We start from the raw sequence: 15,942 nt of genomic DNA on the forward strand, positions 1-15,942 counted from the left end.
CTCCCAAGGGATGGAGGCAGGTGGTGAGGGAACCAGCTTGTGAAGGTGCCCCACTTGACCTGTGGTGCGCAGGTGGGGAAGGACTGGTGGCTGCATTTGGGACATTGCTGAGCAGCAGCTTTCAACGGATTCCTTTGTCCCTCCTGCTCCTCCTGGCCTGGGGAAGAGTCGAGTGGGGCTGGCATGGTCTGCAGGGGATGCCTGGGGATCTCTGCAAGGAGTGGGTTTTCATCTCTGCTCTTCTTTCTTTTGCAGTCCTCCAGCCTTCATATAAAGACCCGGAACCCATGGTCTGTTCCCTGGCATTTCAAACCACCCTGATCCTGACGTCAAGGCATAACGCAACACCAAGACGGAGATTTCCACTGCTGCGTTGCCGCTAGCCCCGCAGCAGTCCTCAAAAGAGCAATATATATTTTAATAGAACTAGGTTGTTGTCTCGTTATTCCAGCAGCTCCTTCACAGTGACTCGGTGCCATGACGCTGAGCTAACTTGGAGGCCACCAAGGACCCTGAGAAGTTCCCTCTGTTCCCCTGAGAAGGCAACTTCCTTGTGAGGGGAACAGAGGGCCCTATTTGTTAGCCTGACCCTACCCGTAGGGAAGTCTGCTGCCTCCCTGGGGCTAGGGTCATGGACGTTGCCAGAAAGCTTCCCAACCTGGTTTTCCCCTCTGATTACTATCGTCTTTTGATAGTCCAGGCCGGCAGTGATAATACTGAAGACAGAAGCCTGAAGACTATCAAGCGGGACTTTAGGGGACTGGGACGGGTAGTGGATGGAGTGGGAGTTCAGGTGGTGTTTTTGTCCACCCCTACAGTGGCAGGGAGGGGTACAGAGAGGACTCACGACTTACTGGGATCCAGCAACTGCAACTCCTTCTTGCTGTCCTCTGTCAAACCTCTGTTCTCTACCACTAAGCTGTCCTCTGCTGGGCAAGGGGATCTGGACAGGCTGGATCAACGGGCCGCATCCAGCTGCGTGGCATTCAAGGCCAAATGCTGGGTTCCACACTTGGAATCATAGAATATCCTGAGTTGGAAGGGGGCAGACCTGAAGGGATGAAAGACACGGTCTCCCGATGCCTCTTGAGCAGAAGGCCTTTATTGCCATTTTTCTCTGCTACATATACTTTCCCCGTAACCACATGCGCTGTCCACGCGCCTGAATCAGTCATACAATTCATTAGAGACCCTCAGCCACGCGCCTCAAGCCAGCCAGCAATTGACCACTGCGCAAAGCTCATCTTTAATGCTGTAGCCAAGTTAATTTATCTCCACCTTGTTCAAGTTTTTGTTACTAATGCCTAGTAAAAAAAGGGGCTTTAGGGCTTTGGGGCGACTACTTAAAGGATCAGGGGCACAGGTTGTGTTTGCCTCTGTCCTTCCGATAGGGGGGATCGATGCTGACAAGCAGACTCATCACATTAACACGTAGCTTCGGGACTGGTGCAACTGGTAGAACTTTGGGCTTGCTGATCATGGGAGGGTCTATGTGACACTGGCCTGCTACCACCAGATGAGATGCGCCTCCCTGTAGTGGTTTTACCTGGCAAGGTTTTGGTAGCACGGGGCCATAGGAGTGGCTTTTGTGAGAAGGATCTGGAAGCTGCCCCATGTTTGCTAAGGGCCCCTCTGCTGACCAGAGCTGAGCCAATAAGTCACAGAATCACAGAATCACAGAATTTCTAGGTTGGAAGAGACCTCAAGATCATCGAGTCCAACCTCTGACCTAACGCCAACAGTCCCCACTAAACCATATCCCTAAGCTCTACATCTAAACGTCTTTTAAAGACTTCCAGGGATGGTGACTCCACCACTTCCCTGGGCAGCCTGTTCCAGTGTCTAACAACCCTTTCGGTAAAGAAGTTCTTCCTAAGATCCAACCTAAAACTCCCCTGGCGCAACTTTAGCCCATTCCCCCTCGTCCTGTCACCAGGCACGTGGGAGAACAGGCCAACCCCCACCTCACTACAGCCTCCTTTAATGTACTTATACAGAGCAATAAGGTCGCCCCTGAGCCTCCTCTTCTCCAGGCTGAACAAGCCCAGCTCCCTCAGCCGCTCCTCGTAGGACTTGCTCTCCAGGCCCCTCACCAGCTTCGTCACCCTTCTCTGGACCTGCTCAAGCACCTCCATGTCCTTCTTGTAGCGAGGGGCCCAAAACTGAACACAGTACTCGAGGTGCGGCCTCACCAGAGCCGAGTACAGGGGGACGATCACCTCCCTAGCCCTGCTGGTCCCACGATTTGCGCCTCTGTGAAAGCATATTTAAGACAGGGAAAAAAAACGCTGCGCCACACAGCAGCTGGGAGAGTGAGAGGAGTGAGGAACGGCCTTGCAGGCGCCAAGGTCAGTGAAGAAGGAGGGGGAGAGGTGCTCCAGGCGCCGGAGCAGAAGTCCCCTGCGGCCTGTGGTGAGGACCCTGGTGAAGCAGGTTGTCTCCCTGCAGCCTCATGGAGCACCACGGTGGAGCAGGGTTCCACGCTGCAGCGCGTGGAGGAGACCACGGTGGAGCAGGTGGCCCTGCACCGATGGAGGCTGCGGCCTGTGGAAGACCCCTGCCGGAGCAGATTCTGGGTCGGACCTGTAGCCTGTGGAGAGGAGCCCACGCAGGAGCAGGGGGTCCGGCAGGAGCTGCTGCCCATGGGGGACCCAGGTTGGAGCAGTTTGCTCCTGAGGGATGGACCCCGTGCTACGGACCCATATCTGGAGCAGTTCTGGAAGAGCTGCTGCCTGTGGGAAGCCCACGCCGGATCAGTTCATCAAGGACTGCATCCCGTGGGAGGGATCCCACAGCACAAGGGACGAGAGTGACCGAGAAGGAGCGGCAGAGAAGAAGCACTATAGACTGACCATAACCCCCGTTCCTTCGTTCCCCTGCACTGCTCGGGGGGAGGAGGTGGAAGAGGGTAGACGGGGGAGAAGGTGCTTTTGGCTTCTCTCCTTTGTTTCTCACTTCTCTAGCTTGTTAGTAATAAGCAATAAATCTTACCATCTCCCTATGCTGAGTCTGTTTTGTCCGTCACGATAATTACTGTGCCATCTCCTCGTCCTTATCTCAACCCTTGAGCCCTTTTCATCGTATTTTCTCCCCGTTCCTCTTTGAGGAGGGGTGAAGCTCGGCTGCCCACCCAAGTAAAACCACCACACTCTCTCAGAGAGGGGTAAGGATTTTTGCTCAGGACTTGGCAGGGCTGATAGATAGGGCTTTAAACTAGAGTCGAAGGAGGAAGGGGATAAAACCAGACACACCGCTGATAAGCTGAGGGATGGTGCGCTAGAATCAGAGGGACGGTGTGCTAGTGAGGTCCTGCGGTCAGCTCCACAAGGCGCTGTGTGTAGGGAGGCGCATTTGAAGTGCTTCTACACAAACGCAGGCACTATGAGGAATCAAATGGATGAGCTAGAAGTCTTGGCCCTGTCCCACAGCTACGACATCATCGGCATAAGTGAAACCTGGTGGGATGAGTCCTGTGGCTGGTGTGTGGTGGAATTTTCTCCCAACAGAGGCAAACAGCACCTCTGTAGCCCTGCCATGTCACACGACCTCGCTTCCAGTGGTCACACACTTTATTTTTCTGACACGTATTCAACTTGCTGTCGACCAAAACCCCCAGATCCCTTTCTGCAAGGCTGCTCTCCAGCCTCTTCTGCTGGCCCTAAGTGGAACCCTGGGGAACCCCACTAGGGACTGGTCAACAGCCTGATGCAACCCCATTTCTGTAACCCCTTGAGCCCAACCCATCAGCCAACTTTTCACCCTAAACCGCATGTATTTATCTAGCTGTACAATGGACATTTTGTCCAGAAGGATACTGAGAGAAACAGTACTGAAAACTTGATGGAAATCCAAAACCTGGCATCCCTTGCTCAACTAGACGGGTGATGTTGTCATAAAAGGAAATTAAGTTTGTTAAACAGGACTTTCCCCTCATGAACCTGGGTGGGCTGTGATCAACGACTGCGTTGTCTTTCCGGTGTTCTTCAGTAATGCCCAGAAGAGTTTCTCCGTATTTTTACTAGGCTCTGAAGAGAGACTGGCGGGTCTGTAATTATTGGGCTCTTCTTTCTTGCCCTGCTTGAAACCTGTCACAATGATTGCCAGCCTACAGTCAACTTGGACCTCTCTGGGCTCCCAAGACCATTGAAAAATAATTGAGAGAGGTCTCACAAGGACATTAGTCGGCCCTCTGAGAACCCTGGAATGAATCCCCTCAGGCCCCGTAGACTCATATGCATCCAGTGTGGGTTTGGCTAGGTGGTTTTTGTTACCGCACTCATGGCCCCCCAACTCTGGGCCCCTTGGGTCCCAGAGCCCATCATTGCTCTTGAAGACAGAGGCAAAAGAGACATTAAATGGCTCTGCTTCGCCTATGTCTGTGTTTGTGAGGTGACCATCCTCAGCAAGTAACGGACCAATGTTTCCTCTAGCCCTCCTTTAGCAGTTCACATCTTCAATACACATATTAATGTATATATCTGCGTTGTCGCCCACACTACTAGCCAGCTTCACCCCTGAGCTTTGCCTGCACCAATTTTCTCCTGACAGAGGCAAACAGCACCTCCGTAGCCCTGCCATGTCACACGACCTCGCTTCCAGTGGCCACACGCTTTCTTTTCCCACTTAAGCTCTAGAAGAAGATCCCTGCTCAGCCAAGCTGGCCTCCTGCCCCGCCTGCTTGACTTCCAACATTTTGGAATCGCCTGCTCCTGTGCTCTTAGGAGGTCGTGCTTAAAAAGATGGACCCCGATACCTTCCAAAACAGCTTCTCAGGGGATCTTCCGAACTAGTTCCCTGAGCAGCCTGAACTCTGCCCTCCCCGTGTCCAAAGTTCACAGAATTGGAGGGGTTGGAAGGGACCTCAAGAGATCATCGGGTCCAACCCCCCTGCCAAAAGCAGGCGTACTGGCAGTTTTCCTCCAATCGCCAAAGATTTTTAAATGTGAAGTGTCAACAGAGAGCTATTTGTGTTTGTATGTTCTTTCTTTGAAGTCTCTGATGTCTGGGGGTTTCAGAACAACTGCTAACAACTAGTAACTGTTATGACTTCCGAATGGGACACTATGCAAGCCCCTGATATCTGGCCAGGCGGCCAGGAGATTAAGGAGAAGAAAGAAGCTGAAGGATGGCTAGAAGACAAAACTTGCAGGGAACGCTGTGTAAGCTTTTGACATGCTGCCAAGGAGTACAAAGGGGAAGGACAAGAAAAAAAAACTGAGAGGAAGACTACGAGCCTTCAGCATGAAAGACCCCCAGAGACCCCCAGGGGGACCACCAGAGACTGATGCGCATGCTCCAGTAGGAGGGTTTGGATCCCGGAAGCTAATTATAATAACCCATTTTTTTTAGAAGTAGTACTGAATATGTATCAGCCTAGGAGCATAAAAATCAGCTGCTTGATGTAACTGGTGTGCGTCCTGGTGGAGCAGAGACTCCCGGCGCACCCAGCGCTGTTTGCTTACCTCTATTCCTTTAATAAATTGTAAACTTTGATTATAATCCTATTTTGAAGACTGAGCCATTTATAACACAAGCAACAGGTCTAGGATGGCACCTTTCCTTGTTGTCTCCCTCAGTAGCTGTACCAAGGAGTTGTCATCAAGGTGTGTGAGGAATCTCCTGGACCTGCTTGTATCAGCTGTGTGGTCTTCCCAGTTAACGTCTGGCAAGTTGAAGTCCCCCATCAGGACAAGGGCAGTTGAGCTAAGAGAGGTCTCTCTTAGTTGCTTAGCGAATAATTCATTGGTATCGCAAACACCCACTGCAACATCCAAGTGATTGCTTTCTCCCTTAATCCTTACCCAGAAGCTCTCGGCCACGTCCTTGTGCCAGCCCCTTGCCTCGCCTGCCCTGCCTATCCTTCCTGAAGAGCCCATACCCGTCCATCACAGCACACCAAGTCTCGCTTGTTCTGGGATGGAGCTGAAGCTTCCAGCTCCTCCTGCTTGTCCCTCATGCTGGGTGCATCGGTGCAGAAACATTCCAAATGTGCTCCAGTGTACCCAGCGTGGCATGGAGCAGGCCGAAGGATCTCGCTAGCGCACACTCCCTCCCATTTTGGTGTGCCACTTAGAAGATTCTGTCAGGACAGAACAATAATGGATGATGCTCAGAGGGCCTTACGGGGCAAGTGAGCTTTCCAGAAACACCTTTTACCCTGATCTCCTGGGAGGCAGCAGACTTCTCCATGGGTTGGGTCAGGCCGGCATATGCGGCCCTCTGTTCTGCTCAGAAGGGAGTCACTTATGACAGTAACCCTTCTCTTCTTCTTGATGGAGGTGGTCGTGATACTGGGGAAGGCTGACTTGCCCTAGAAAACCCCTCCAACCTGGATGGACCTTCATGCACATCATCGTTTGTGTGTCCATTACTTCCAGAGTCTGTTGTTTCAGGGCACCTGAAAGGAAGGTGAGGTAGGCAAGGAGGGGTTCGCCTGCTGCCCCGAGCAGATCTAAACTTCCATCCCTTCGTCACTGAGATGCACTCCTTCTGCCTGATGGCCAGAGGGTAGGGGATCCTCCATTTCCTCTGCTGTGTCTGCCTGACGCATCTGTCCCAGGGCTGGCACAGTACAGTTCAACCTTCTCCGACTCCCTGGTGCTCCTCAGCCTGCCCACCTCCTCCCGAAGCTCTGCCAGGAGGCTGAGCAGTTCTTCTACCTGGGCGCACCTACCACAGGTGGACTCACAGGATGGGATGTCAGGAAGAATTTCTTCATGCAAAGGGTGGAACCGGCTGCCCAGGGCACTGCTGGAGTCCCAGGCCTGGAGCTATTAAAGAAATAGCTCCTTTAATAGCTCCTTGCACTTCTTGGTGCAGGTGTTAACGGAGCCAACTAGGAAAGGTGCCCTCCTAGACCTGTTGCTAGAAAACAGAGAGGGTCTGGTGGGAGATGTGGTGATTGGTGGCCGCCTCGGTCATAGCGACCATGAAGTGGTTGAGTTCAAAATGTACGGTGACAGAAGGAAAAGTGCCACCAAAACCTCATCCCTAGATATGGGGAAGGCGGACTTCAGGCTGCTCGGGGAACTAGTCAGCAAGGTCCCCTGGGAAGCTGCTCTTGAAGGCCTTGATGTCCACCAGTGCTGGTCACTCTTTAAGCGATGCCTCCTAGAAGCACAAGATCAGGCAATTCCTAAATATCGCAAGTCAGGCAGGCGTGGCAGGAGGCCGGCGTGGCTGACCAGGAACATTCTAATGGAGATTAGGCGGAAACAGAGAGTGTTTCGCTACTGGAAGGAGGGCCAGGTGACATGGAAAGAATACAGGGATGCTGTTCGTGTCTGTAGGAAGAAAATTCGTGTGGCTAAAGCACACCTAGAGTTGAAGCTGGCTGTGTCTGTGAGAGAAAATAAAAAGGGTTTTTTTAGATATGTGAATGGAAAAAGGAGAACTAAAGAATACATAGGGCCGCTCCTTGATAGGGAAGGTCTTCTCACAGACGATGACATAGGCAAAGCAGAGACGCTTAACGCCTTCTTTGCCTCTGTCTTCAATGCCGATGATGGGCTTCGGGACCCAGGGTGCCCCGAGCTGGAGGACCGGGACGGTGGGGATGACAAACTCCCAACCGACCCTGAACGTGTGCGGGATCTGCTACTCCACCTGGATCCCTACAAGTCCGGATGGGATTCATCCCCGGGTGCTGAAGGAGCTGGCGGACGTCATCGCGGAACCTCTCTCAATTATTTTTCAACGATCCTGGGAGTCTGGAGAGGTCCCGGTAGACTGGAAGCTGGCAAATGTTGTGCCGATTTTCAAGAAGGGTCAGAAAGAAGACCCTAGCAATTACAGGCCTGTCAGTCTCACATCAGTGCCTGGTAAAATCATGGAGAAGATGGTTCTCGAACGTATTGAGGCGCACCTGGGGGACAATGCAGTCATTGGTCCCAGCCAGCATGGGTTTGTGAAGGGTAGGTCCTGCCTAACTAACCTGATTTCCTTTTATGATAAGATCACCCGTATGGTGGACCAAGGGAAACCAGCTGATGTGATTTTTTTGGACTTCAGCAAGGCTTTTGACACGGTTTCCCATAGGATCCTACTGGACAAAATGTCCACCATACAGCTAAATAAAAACATCATACGATGGGTGAGCAATTGGCTAACGGGCAGGGCCCAAAGGGTTATGGTGAATGGCGCTGCGTCAGGCTGGCGGGCGGTCACCAGTGGGGTCCCTCAAGGCTCCATTTTAGGGCCGGTACTTTTCAATATTTTTATAAACGATCTGGATGTAGGAATAGAAGGCATTTTGAGCAAGTTTGCTGATGACACCAAACTTGGAGGAGTTGTGGACTCGAATGAGGGTGGAAAGGCCTTGCAGAGGGATCTGGATAGGTTGGAGAGCTGGGCCATCACCAACCGCATGAAGTTCAATAAGAGCAAGTGCCGGGTCCTGCACCTGGGACGGGGAAACCCTGGCTGCACGTACAGACTGGGCGACGAGACGCTGGAGAGCAGCCTAGAAGAGAGGGATCTGGGGGTCGTGGTAGACAACAAGTTGAATATGAGCCGGCAGTGTGCCCTGGCAGCCAGGAGGGCCAACCGTGTCCTGGGGTGCATCAAGCACGGCATCGCTAGTAGGTCAAGGGAGGTGATTGTCCCGCTCTACTCTGCGCTGGTGCGGCCTCCCCTCGAGTACTGTGTGCAGTTCTGGGCACCACAGTATAAAAAGGACATGAAACTGTTGGAGAGTGTCCAGAGGAGGGCTACGAAGATGGTGAAAGGCCTGGAGGGGAAGACGTACGAGGAACGGCTGAGGGCACTGGGCCTGTTCAGCCTGGAGAAGAGGAGGCTGAGGGGAGACCTCATCGCAGTCTACAACTTCCTCGTAAGGGGGTGTCGAGAGGCAGGAGACCTTTTCTCCATTAACACCAGCAACAGGACCCGCGGGAATGGGGTTAAGCTGAGGCAGGGGAAGTTTAGGCTGGACATCAGGAAGGGGTTCTTCACAGAGAGAGTGGTTGCACACTGGAACAGGCTCCCCAGGGAAGTGGTCACTGCACTGAGCCTGACTGAATTTAAGAAGAGATTGGACTGTGCACTTAGTCACATGGTCTGAACTTTTGGGTAGACCTGTGCGGTGTCAAGAGTTGGACTTGATGATCCTTAAGGGTCCCTTCCAACTCAGGATATTCTATGATTCTATGATTCTATGAAATGCGTGGACTTGGCGCTAAGGGCCGTGGTTTTGTGGTGGGCCTGGTGGTGTTAGCTGACGCTTGGACTTGAGCTGAAGGCCCTTTTCCAAGCGCAAGGGTTCTGTGACTCTTTCACTGGTTCAGTAGGCGCCATGCAGTCACCGGGCCCAGGGAAAAGACGTCCTTGGTGGCCTCCAAGTTAGCTCAGCGTCATGGCACCGAGTCACTGTGAAGGAGCTGCTGGAATAACGAGACAACAACCTAGTTCTATTAAAATATATATTGCTCTTTTGAGGACTGCTGCGGGGCTAGCGGCACCACAGCAGTGGAAATCTCCGTCCTGACGTTGTGTTATGCCTTGACATCAGGATCAGGGTGGTTTGAACTGCCAGGGAACAGACCATGGGTTCCGGGTCTTTCTTTGAAGGCTGGAGGACTGCAAAAGAAAGAAGAGCAGAGATGAAAACCCACTCCTTGCAGAGATCCCCAGGCATCCCCTGCAGACCATGCCAGCCCCACTCGACTCTTCCCCAGGCCAGGAGGAGCAGGAGGGACAAAGGAATCCGTTGAAAGCTGCTGCTCAGCAATGTCCCAAATGCAGCCACCAGTCCTTCCCCACCTGCGCACCACAGGTCAAGTGGGGCACCTTCACAAGCTGGTTCCCTCACCACCTGCCTCCATCCCTTGGGAGGATTCACACACTCCAGGAATCTCCTGGACTCTTTCCTCTCGCTATTGTGCTTCCCCATGAGAGCAAGGGCTAGCGATCGTGACCCTGCTCCTAGCTGCTTGTAGGCTGTCTCATCTCCCTCTTCGTCCTGGTTGCGTGCTCTACAACAGGCTCCCACCTTCTGTCAGCCTTACTGCCCTTTCCCCTGACTCTTCCTCAGGGACACTCAACCCTTTCAGCGGCACTGCCCAGCTCCAGGCTGGGAGGCCATTCCCTGACACCACAGGCTACCCCGTCTCCTCTCCCTCGTTCCTATGGCTGCATTGCTCCTCCGCCCCGAAGCATTTCCCTGGAGCAGGGCAAGGCACGGGGGCCTCTGCCGCTGTCCCCCCAGCCCTAGCACACCCCCCACTGCCCTCACTCACCGATGAGGATTTCCTCCAGCTTCTCCTCGCTCTGGTCCTCGCAGTAGCGCGCAGCAAGACCTAGACACAGAGACCCCATCAGAGCCCCGCTCCCCAGCACGCTCCCAGCAGCGCAGCCCCTGGCCTGGCCAGCCAGGCTGTGCCCCCTCCTGCACCCTGGAGCAAGGGCCCAGTCGGGGGGCTCTGGGGGCAACAGGGCAGTGCCTGGGGCTGCCAAAGGCTGCCCCAAGAGGGACCCAGGGGCTGGGCTCACCAATGAATCTGACGGCCTCAAGTCGCACAAGGGTCTGAGTGGCCTTCAGGTAGGGCTGGCTCTGCTGCAGGTATTCTTCTACTCTGCCTCTGTCCTGCTGCAGCTGGAGAGAGAGAGAACGCAGGGTCACGGGGCTTGCACACCCTCTCCAGGGTCTCCTCCAGCATCCTGGGGGCAGGGAGGGCAGAGGGGCCTGCAGAAGAGCCCCCTGGGGCTCTGTGCTGGCAGGAAGGGAACGAGGATGCGGCTGCAGGCAGCGGGCTCTGGCCGGGCACGTTTGCCCAGCTGGGGCAAACCAAGTTGGGTCCTTACCAAGCACTCTCCAATCCTCCACGTCTGTTTTGTCTGGACGAAGCGCTTGAGCTCCTTGCATCGCAGAAACTTTGCAGCCACAGCAAGAGCTTCCCCAGAGGCCTGCGGAGCAGCAGAGGTTGGGAGATGGCACCACAGCCTTGGGAAGGAGACCCTCTGTCCCCTCCTCTTGGCAGGGCTGCGAGCCTTTCCCAGCGTGTTATGGGAGGCTGTGGTGGGGGGCAGCGTGCACTGGGTTCAGTGGCCAAGGCAAGGCCACGGGACAGCCACCATCGGAGGCAGCTCATGCTGCCGGCCAGAGATCCCCCAGAGCAACCCTGTGGCATCAGCACACCCTTGCCCACATAACTGCTCAGCTCTGAGATCTGTACCTTTGCTACGCTCTCACTCTGGTCTCTCATATGAAAGTAGAGTGGGAGAAGGCTCCTGTGCACCGTCCTCTTCATTTCCTTCTTCCTTTGCCGCAGCACAGCCTCCACCACGGCTTGGAAGAGGCAGATGGAGTGCTCCCGCACCTGGCTGGACGCCTGGCAGGGAGGAGGACAGGGGGAATTTCAGCATTAGCGTGGCCGATGTGAAGGGAGCTCCCAGCACTGTGAGATGCTTCAGCGCTGGATCCTTCCCAGAGGAGCTGCTCAGGGGCAGCTGCAAGGCCTGGTGCCCGTGAAGGGCAACGCAATCGGTTGCCATCGCAGGCTGCCCGCCAGCCACCCCACTTTCGCCACCAGCCGCACCAGCCATGCCCAAGCAGAGCTCCCCAGCGCCTGGGCTGACGAGGAGACTGGGAAGGCCCTGCCTGAGTGCTGCCCACACGGCCGGGCTGAAGGGCAGCCCTTGTTACAGGGGGCCCAGCTGAGGGCTCGGGCTCCCGCAGCACACTTACGTGGTCAAAGAGCAGCAGGAGCTTCTCAGCCAGCTGCGGAGGCGGGCCACCGTACTTCCACCTCTCCACATGAGCCATCACGTTTTTCAGCACAAGCAGGGCCTTCAGCACCATGTCTGTGTTGGTGTCCTGCAGAGCCTCCACAATGTCTGACAGCACGACCTGAATTTCCCTTGCCTGTAGGAAAGACACCATTTCCCTTCCGTGAGGCAGTGAGAGACCACCCTGGGCAAAGGGCTCTGGTTCCTGAGCACCAGCCTCCTGCCTTGCTTCCTGGCAGCGGGGAGGGACGGGAGGGCAGAAGAGCAAAGCCCCAGGCTGCCAACATGGCTTTGCTTGACGATGGCCCGCTCACCTTCTCAGGGCTCTCTGACACGGTGCAGAGCCCTTTCAGAACCAAAAAGCGCATCTCTGGTCTTGGGTGCCACAGGTAGCTCAGGAGGTGCACTGGGTTACCAAACTCATAAGTGTAATTCTGGGCCAGCATCTGCAAGAAAGAGCAGTGAGAGCCTGGCAGGGCCTGCAGGGCTCCCTGCAGCCTCTTCTTCTCCCACCTTTGGGCAGGGATGGGGCAGCGCCAGCTGGCACCAAAGAGGCACCAGGCGCGGGGAGCTACGGGGGCTTGCCGGCCCCAGGGACCATGTGTCCGTACGTCCTGCGGGAGCTGGCAGTTTGGGGGTAGATGGGCACAGGGCTGTGCCTGTGTGCCTGAAGGGGCACACGTAGCCCTGCTGGGAGCAAGGTTTCATCTGGGAACTCACAGCCAAGCGACGGATGCAGGTGTCTTCAGTGACTGCGGTGCACCAGTAGCGCAGCGGCAAGTCTTCCATCATGATGTTTAAAACATTCTCCAAGGTCTTCGGCATGGCCAGGATCACCTCCCACATGGCCAGGTCAGTGCTGCAAGCCCAGAAGACTCTGTCAGTGAGGCTGCCTCAGCCGCAGGGCCACAAACTGGGCCAGCCCCAGAGGACCCAGGCTGTCCTGCAGCCCCTGTGACTTGGGGAGCACTGAGGGCCCAGCCTGGGCAGGCAGGAGGGGGCTGAGCTGGTGTTCCCTGGGGGCAGGGGGACTCTGGGCTGCCTTGGACAGCTGGGCTGCTGCAGCCCTGGCTGGCCCAGTAGGGCTGGAACACATTGGTGGGAAGGAGGGCTGTGCTCCTTGGGGATGTCCTGCTCTTTGCCATTGGTGTGGCAAGCACAGAGTCTCCAGGTGCATCTCCCGACGCGGAACAAGCCCTCAAGGATGTTAAGGCCAGGACCTGTCACGTGGCGGAGAGAACTGCAGCAGGTTCTTGACTTCTCTCCAGGGCATCATTTTGGTCAGCCTGAGAAGCAGGGAGTCCAGGCACTGCCGCGCCGATGCCGTGTGGATGCTGCCCAGGTTTCTCCTGATGCACTCCAGGATCGTTGGCACCTTGGGGGACAAAGTGGGAATGGTGTTGCCAGCAGACCGCAGCCATTGCCACAGCTGCCACTCAAACTTTGGCCCCTTCCATTGCTCTCTGCTGGCTTCAGGTGGCTTCTGGAGCCCAAGAGACCCCGATGTGCGAGGGAGGCAGGGAGGGAGGCAGGGAAGGAGAGAGGAACAACGCCTGGAAGAGCTCAAGGGCAGGGCCATGGCCACAGGCCACTTACATCTGTCAGCCAGTAGTCAGGGACCTCCAAGGCTGCGCCCAGCACGCTGCAGGCCCCCTGCTTGTCATGGATGCTGGAGTCTGGTAAAGCTTCCAGGGCTGTGAGGATGATGTCCAGCCTCTCAGCAGGGAAGAGATGTCCTCCAAACCCCTGTGGGAAGAAGGAGGAGCGAAGACATGCCTCACTGAGTGTCCCAAGGGTGCTGCTTAGCTGAGCAGCAAGGGCAGCTCCGGAGAGAGGGCCCTCGGGGGAAGGGGTGAGGATGGGGCATATGGGGCCAGAGTGCTGGCCCTGCAGGTAACCAGGGCTTGCTGGTGGCCAGGAGGGCTGGAGCTGCTGCCGGGACACGGGGGAGCAGCCTTCGCATAGCCCCAGCCTGGGGACAAGAGGAACCCTCTCAGCAGGGCGAGTGAGGCCGTGCCAGCCCCACCGGTTCTGGACCCCTTTGCTCACACGAGATGCCTGCTGATGCTGCGGACAAGATCCCCAGCAAGGCCAGAGCTCATTACCTTGGCAATTTCACAGGGAGTTGATGTTGTAGAAAACAGGTATGCTGTGTCCTCCAAATTCTTGTGTCTCTCTGCATAATTTACCATGTCCTCTCTCAATATGCATTCTAAAGAGGGGGAAACAGCGAAGAGTCAGTAGGGAAGAGCATCTTTGCCAACAAGCTTGCCAAATGGTGAAAAGCACTTTCACTAGGAATGGCTGAGGAGGGAGGCTCAGACCCACGGCGAGGAGAGTGGTGGGCAGGGATGTAAAGCACAAGGTGAGGAGTGCTGGGAGCAAGAGGGACCTCAGGGATGATGCAGAAGGAGGAGAAGCAATGGCGTTGGGTGCCGTGGGGGTAGCAGCGTGTCACAGACCCCCTTCTGCTCGGGGTCAGGATGTGCAGGAAGCCCCCTGACACCTGCCTTTAAGACGGCAGGGAGCAAACAGTCAGGGAGCATTCTGGAGGGCGTCACCATCCCTGGTGATGCACGGCTGGCTCTGCTGTTCACTCCTCGGGGAAGATGCCGTTTGGGAAGTGCTCATCGATTGATGGCTTAGACTGGGGGACACCACAAAACAGCGTGGTAGGTGATCTGGGGAGGGTTGGGAAGGACAGCAGCAGAGAACTGCTCCTGGACGGCAGGTGAGCGTCTAGCTTCTGCGGAAAACGATAGCCAGAATGCTGCGGGAAGCTGCTGTGAGGAGCAGAGGAGGCCAGGGAACCTGGCAGAATTCCGTGGGCAGCCTCCACCAAGCACAAAAACAATCCTTCACAATACTCAGGGAGAACAGGCAGACAAACCAGCAGATGTCTGTGTGCAGATGGACATTGCCCACCACACCTTCTTACCTCTTTCTTCTCTGACGACTGTGTACATGCGATGAAGACTTTCCAAAGCTGAGTGTCTCATGGAATCATCGCCACTGCTGAAAAGCAAGAGGTGGCCCAGCAGCTTGCCCAGGCTGGGGATGCGCAGGTTGAAATCTGTGGGCTCATCGTTGCCATAGTTTTCAAAGTTCCCTGAGATCTGTTTGAGGAAGGGAGGAGAGAAAAAGGGCTTAGTGGAGGCAGAGCCAGCCCCTGAGAGAGCACGGCCTGGGGAGGGAAGAGCAGGGGCAAAGGAGGGACGAAGACCCTCAATTCACAGTGCTGAGGCACTCACGTGCATCCAGGTTTGCCTCGCAGGCACCCCTGAGTGGCAGGATGCTCTGGGATGCAGGAAAGGGTGAAGGGTTCCTTGTGCCTTACCTCGCTCACAAAATACCTGACGATGAAATCACCCAGCCTCTCAATCCTCCTCACAGCTCTCTCACACACAGCTGGGTTTTTGGAGAGGGCAAAGTACAGCAGCGCCTGCGAGGAGAGAAGTTGCTGGGTTGACAGTGGTCTGCAAATGTGACCTGAGAGGATTCTTTGGAAATTCTTTGCAAATGCCTAACCTCCAAGATATTCTCCAACTCTATGCTGACACTGGTGTTGGGACAGTTGCGTACGAAGGCCGCCAGCATGGTGTCCATGGCTTTCATAGTCTGCAGGGAGGACAGAAGAGCATCGAATTATTTCTGTGGCCCTCCTCACCCCCAGGAGCTGGCTCTGAGCCCCTCTGAAGTTCAGGGTTGGCTTTGGGGCTAAAAAGCCACTGCGTGCAGACCTCCTGCAGCACAAGATCAGGTCGGGGAAGGGGAAAGGGTGAGGCTGGGAAAGCAAATCTGGGCCCCGGCCCTGCACTGGTCTCTGGTTGTGTCAGCACGGGGAAGCAAGGCAGCAGCTCAGCAGGACTGGGGGTGCTGGTACCTCACCCAGCACATACCTCAGTGAAGAGCACTCTTTCTGTCTCTGGCACATCTGACTCGGGAGGCAGAAAGAAGATGCTCTTGCAGCACACATGCAGGAGTCTCTCCTTTTTGCCACGCAGTGCTGTTGGTACGGTGTTGCTGAAGGAGAGAGAGAGAGGAGCCTGTTGGACGCAGTGCCTTGAGGCTTATGAAGGAGGACACGGACCTTGGCCAGGCATCCCTGGGAGGGACGGGCAGCCTCCCTGCCAGCTTCAGGGCCACCAGGACATTGCCACCAGGGGCTGGGCACGCACCTGAGGAGGGCGACAGTCTCCATGGCCTTCTGCCGGAATG

General features: G+C 55.5%; 1 long non-coding RNA gene across 1 annotated transcript; it reads right to left on the minus strand.

Moving 5' to 3' along the window:
* Window positions 1–12,146: 12,146 nt before the first annotated feature.
* Window positions 12,147–13,085, minus strand: LOC137846602 (uncharacterized). The gene is made up of 2 exons (XR_011090570.1): window positions 12,945–13,085; window positions 12,147–12,583 (listed from the first exon to the last, which is right to left on the minus strand). It is a non-coding gene; the product is annotated as an uncharacterized lncRNA (long non-coding RNA).
* Between the last annotated feature and the right edge of the window lie 2,857 nt (window positions 13,086–15,942).

Source organism: Anas acuta, chromosome 34 (genome assembly GCF_963932015.1).
Source record: "Anas acuta chromosome 34, bAnaAcu1.1, whole genome shotgun sequence".
NCBI classification, from domain to species: Eukaryota; Metazoa; Chordata; class Aves; order Anseriformes; family Anatidae; genus Anas; species Anas acuta.